Source organism: Megalops cyprinoides, chromosome 13 (assembly GCF_013368585.1).
Source record: "Megalops cyprinoides isolate fMegCyp1 chromosome 13, fMegCyp1.pri, whole genome shotgun sequence".
Taxonomy (NCBI): Eukaryota; Metazoa; Chordata; class Actinopteri; order Elopiformes; family Megalopidae; genus Megalops; species Megalops cyprinoides.
The window spans coordinates 22,152,881-22,158,880 of record NC_050595.1 but is presented as its reverse complement, the minus strand read 5'-3'; positions in this window follow the sequence as shown (position 1 = coordinate 22,158,880).

Below are 6,000 nucleotides of genomic sequence, written 5' to 3'. Positions count from 1 at the left end.
GGTTGGTACCCACTCAAGGTCCAGAAGAGTTAAGGAAATCATTTGTTAGTGAATTACACATAATTCAAAATGACTGGGAGTCTAGAATGAATCCCAGTTATGGGGGTGGGGAGGGTGCTAATGTGTGCTAATATAAAGCACAGCAATCAAGTTTCTTTTTAATGTTTTCTTGATAGTGGTTTGTAGTTTGTTTACTTATTTATTTACGTTGGCTTTTTGTTGTGTTGTAATTGCTGTAATTTTGTGTTGTTGTATTGTTAAAATATAGTGTTACTGGGAAATTGCTGTTCCTTGGTCCAGCTGAGTCACTATATTTTTTCCTGTATCTTCAATGAAGCTGCTCACCCTGTTTCTGTGTTCAAGGTCGAGATTCTCCTCTACCAAGGACTTAATTTCAGGAGACTGGCTGTGTCTGCACACAGGGTAATATGTTTTAGATGTAGATCACATATAATTAGGTGCTGCCCTGAGGAGTCCATTCTAGAGGTTTGCTTAAGATCCTCAAATGAAAAGATTAAGGGGCAATACTATCTGCCAGTTGTTTGGTTTGTTCCAAAAACATGTTGAAATGTAATTGTAGCATAAAGCAGAGGCATTACAGTCTCACCCTGGGCCATCCCCAGGCTGCAGTCAAAACAGGAAGAGGGTGCCCCTCTTTCCCAAGTAAATCTGCAAAGGCAATGCGCGATGAAATACTTAACCTCTCTTCAGTAGAACAATTTGAAGTACAATACTAATTTAAACCTTTTGGATTTTACAGTCAAGGAACAATATGAGACCCCAGGGCTAAAAGAAATAACCAGGAAATGGACAACACATTAATCTGATGCAGCAGAGATTTTGAAGGCAGGAGGAGTGGAAGCAGGAAAACAAAAACCAGAACCTCAGAATCGGAGGTCAAAACGATGCCCCATAGCGAAACCAAAATTTTTATCACTGCATCTTATGTCTCTGTTCCAGTGATAAAATGTCCAAAATCTGACAGCCATTTTAGTGAGTAGCGCAGGTTGCTAGCTCGCTTATTTAGCCAACTGGATGCTAGCAGAACCTGAAACCACTTCTTTCACCTTAGTCCCCTCTATGGTGACTTCTCTAGGTTTAGTGGATAATGGATCAAAACTGACCATCTGGACTCATATCAGTTTTCTGTGTATTCTCTTACCAGTAAGCGGGGATGCTCATGAGATTCTCAGTACTCTTGCCTTTTAGCTTTTGTGCGGGATGCGTAGTGAAGTTCTGTGCACCAGTGCATATTTTTAGATGTGTTGTCAAATTCTTATAAATTCAACACGTCTCCTGTTAATGTGCATCTCCTCCGATAATGCTCGCAGGCCGAGGCTGACAGATGGCTTTGATTCACCACGCTCTCGAACAGGCCTTCAGCCACAGGGGTGTGGAAGCCGATCTTTTCACATCTCGGCGAACGAGCAGAGATGGGGCAGGTCAGTGCAGCGAGGAAGGGTGGTTCCTGCAGACACCTGCTGCACCGTGGGCAGGAAGGGGGCTCCTGCTCTGTTTCCTACCCGCTGCTCCTGGATAATTCTTTGCCAAAAGCCAAAGTAAATGTTCGACGTGAAACAAATGGCAAATAGATAACACAGCGGTATAAGGCCTGCCTCCCTTTTACCCTGTGCCGGGTGTGTTGCTGTGATATCTAAAATTTACACATCTAAGACAAAAAACACCAATGGAGACAAACAGATTTATATTCAACTTTTAGATGCACTTCTGTGCAATTCCATATGCGCGCAATGCTGCAGAACCGCAAATGAAATTGTCAGGGAGGAAAGGTGAACAATCTAATGCATTATTTGGATTGAATCGATGTTTTCTCTTATTGTCTATCTGTGTTGTTCTCAAATGTGGCTGTGAGAATTGCTACAACGATAAACTGTTTCCATTATGTTAAAATGTTTCAACAGTGTGAGATGTTCTTGGCATGAAATGATACAAATTGCACTCATAATTTAGGCTCTATAGCAGCACAACCTACATTGTGTGGAGGTAATAAATGCATAAATAATGTCATTCTGCCCTGCCATTGATGTTTTCATCTTAATGCGACAAAGGAATTGAATGAATATGAACAATATACATGCAGCTATTGGAGAATTTCATATGAAATATCTTAGCTTACTTCCAATATCATGTGTGATTGTTAAATGGAAACACACACTCACACAATCATTTGGAAAATTTGATTACTTTCATAGACTCCAGATGATTTTCATGCTTCATTGTCTCCAGCTTTTCTAAACAATTGTAAGTATAAGCATTATGCGCACACCAGTGCGATTAATAAAAAGATGTACAACAAAGAGTCTGCAGTATCTTCAAGGGTCTCCATCACCAATCCAGACTGTCTTACTGCCTCAGCAGATATGAAATCTGAATTAACAACTCCTCGGAAGAAAATGCATGCAGTAAGACACACACATAAAACAATACAACCTTTTAAGCCACAACATAAGAACTATCACACCTACCAATACTGCCTTTAACAATTCTAGTAATAAGTGTATTAACCTATCACCTCATGTAAATACATGCAAACCTATCAAGAAATTGTAGAAATATCAATTAAGTATACAGTAGACCTGCCATAGCTGCAGAACTGTCCATGGTACTGATCTTGATTGTGGACTGTTTACTGTGATGCTGTTGCTAATGTTGTTTGTGTGTGTAGATGTAAAAAGTATATGCATGATTGGCTGGCTCTTCCCTTATGGAGGAGGGTTATGGAGGAGGAGAGGTGGGTGAAATGGGTCCTCTTAGCTCTATGTTTTATGGAACTCATCCAGGCAAAGATAGAGGTGCCAAAGTTAACAGAAATCCAGTAATATATGGATGTGTGTGTGTGTGCAATTTTTTATTCAGCCTCTCAGATGGAATTTAAAATATACACTGTGAAGGTTACAAACACTAGGAATTGATTTATTTTTGTATGTGGTGGGACATAAATTTGATTTCAGGGTTAGAAGTCAGAAAATTACTTTCTTGAAATGGTCTGAAGTAATATTATTTACATTTTATTAAAATATCTGTTATGAATCCTAGTTCCTTATCTGATATGTAATATGGCTTTCCAGAATAATAAAGTTACACTAAACCAGAAATCATTAGGTACGTGAATGGAAAGCAAATGATAAATGTCACCCAAGCGGAGGGCATCAGCATATGTTTAGCCATGGCACTGACTATCTCTTTGAGTGCTGTAGGATCATCTACTGGAAGCTTAGATGTTCTTAGATAGAGAGTATAGCATTTATAGAAACTATGACAATGATCAAAGTTGGTAAAACATCTACCAGATCTGTGCATGGAGAGGATAATTGTCCTTTGATTCTCACATTTTGATGTGTCATATAATACAGGGAAATGAGTCAGGAATAAACCTTTATTGAATTGTGTGAATCACTTTGGGGTCAGTCTTGCTGCTCAACAGGTCAATGTTATTTTTTTCCAGTCTGCTTTGTCTTGGGAACCTCATAGAATTTCATTCTCTAAGACTTCCTCTTCCTCCTTCAAACTGGGATAGGAAAAAAGCAAAGACAGAGATCGGGATGGACTCTGAGACTGTAACTTTCTGTTTGTGTGTGTGTGTACCTCTGTGCATACATACTTGTTTGTCTGTGTCTATTAGTTGCCACATGCAGTTGGTAGGCTAACATGAGGATACCCTGAGTAGTAGTAGAAAATTTGCATGGTGGCAGATTCTCTGATACTGGATTTTTCTCCTTAAAAAACAAAACGATTTCTGTTAGATAAACTGGAAATATCAAATCAAATCCAATAATTATTTCAGTTCCTTTTGTCACACACAAATCCGTAGTGTTTATAACAGTTGCTTAACACATTCAATGCAACTGTCACATTTCACATCACATGAGTTATGAGATTTATGTATATAAGATTTTTAAATAACAGTGCTCTATTTTAGTTCATACAACTATTTTCAATGTAATTTAACTGTATGCATGTTTACTGTTTTTATATATGAAGCAGAAATAGGAGTCTTCCATCAAAATAATAAAAGTATAATTGTTCTTTTGCATAAAGCATAATGAATTGAAGAAGTGTTACTTTCTTCTGTTGCATGTTTTGTAATTTCAGAAATCAATAAAAACTTACTTCATAGTCCAACAATATAACACTTGTCTACATTTTTGCACCAAAGTGCAAAGGGCGTTTGGCAATTGACTGATGCCAATGCCTTATTCACATTTAAACAAATGCAATTTAATCCTATACTTTTGTGAACATATTGTGCAGACCTACATCAAGGGCTAAGTTCTGACTGCCCACGCAGTAAAAAGGTTAAACCATGTAATAAAAAGCATGAATCGCTTAAAGCTGGGACGCTCGATCCCAAGGATGTCGCTCTCACAGCTGTGGCTGCTATAATATTAAACAGACACACATTTTTCTGACCTGGAGCTGAACTGCACATCAGACTGGTGAGCAAAGTAACACCAAGCCACATATTGTCTAGGTTCTCCATGCTTTATGAGACAGAAATATACACTTACAGTGAATACCAAGGATGTTGAAGTGAAACATGGGCAGCAACTGAGTTACCCTTGCTAAAGATTACCCATGTATAGTTAAACTCAGGCATCTCGCAGCATGAAAATATACCTTTAGTGTTGGCCTGTGAATCTGCAACATAGACAAAACATGAAATACACAGATCATGAAAGTCTCTCAAATGAGTGCTTAATCGTCTCTTGTGCGTCCTATATTTCTCTGTTGTTTTGTATGTAAACAACAGGATGGCCAAGTGGTCAAGGCCTTGGGCTTAAGATCCAATGGATGCATGTCGGTGTGGGTTCAAACCCCACTTCTGGTAAGGAGCAGGGCTTGTAACCAAAAAGTCACTGGTTCAATTCCCAACTGGGGCACTGCTGTTGTACCCTTGGGTAAGGTACTTAACCCACAATTGCCTCAGTATATATCCAGCTGTATAAATGGATAAAATTGTAACCAATTTAAGTCTATTTGAATGGGAGTGTCTGCTAGATGACTGAGATGTAATGTAACTGATCTGACCTCGTGCTACTGTATAAATATGTTAAATGAATTTGTGCCTTCTGCCCCTGTTCTGGTCAGTTACCATATAGTGGTACAATCCAGTACTATTTCATGTGTTGCTTTCCAGTTTTTAGGGTCAGTGCAGGAGAGAGGCATTTATTACAAGATAAAATAACAAAGAGCAAGAAAAAGTGAATATAATAAAAAGTGAATAAAACATTTAGTGAATATTTACTGAATAAAAGGTGAATATGTCATGTCCTGCTCTACAGGGTAAAATGACTGAGGTCATACCATAACCACCTAAATTAGCAACAGTGATTTTATAATTTGTAACAATGAAACAAACACGTAATGTTAAGTTTGCCAAAATAAAAAGCTTTAATACAAGACTTTTGCCCTGAAAGCTTGTGTGTGGTCTTCTAATCATATAACTTATTTTATTTACTGGAATCACCTTGCATTGCATTTATACTGCATTGCTGTTTTCTGTGGTGGTAAAGGGCACATAACCATCTCTGACAAACCATCTCTGCACCCTTTGAAAGTACCGTTAACTGTAAAGATTACCATTTCACATTGTCGCAGTCTAACTGTGTAGTATGTAACCTGTGAGGATACAAATCACCAATACTTACACAGGCAATAGATTTGGCTGAATTATCCCATGTTTAGTAAACTACCTTTAAAATAAAGAAGGCACAAAAGGCAGTTAAATACAAGCTTGGGGCAATTTAAATGTCTTCTTTTAAAATCTGAAAATATCTCAGTTTCCAAGTTTGCTTAATATACTTCAATGTACAAGGCTCCGACCATACTTTGAAAACATTGATGTTAAATGACGCCTGGGCCTGCTGTAACTACCTTTATATTCACTGAGTTTGGTTCTATGTCCCTAGTAATTCTTATCTGGTATTCTAACATTATCCCGAACATTTAAGAAGTCAAAGTTCTTCTTTGGGAGACACG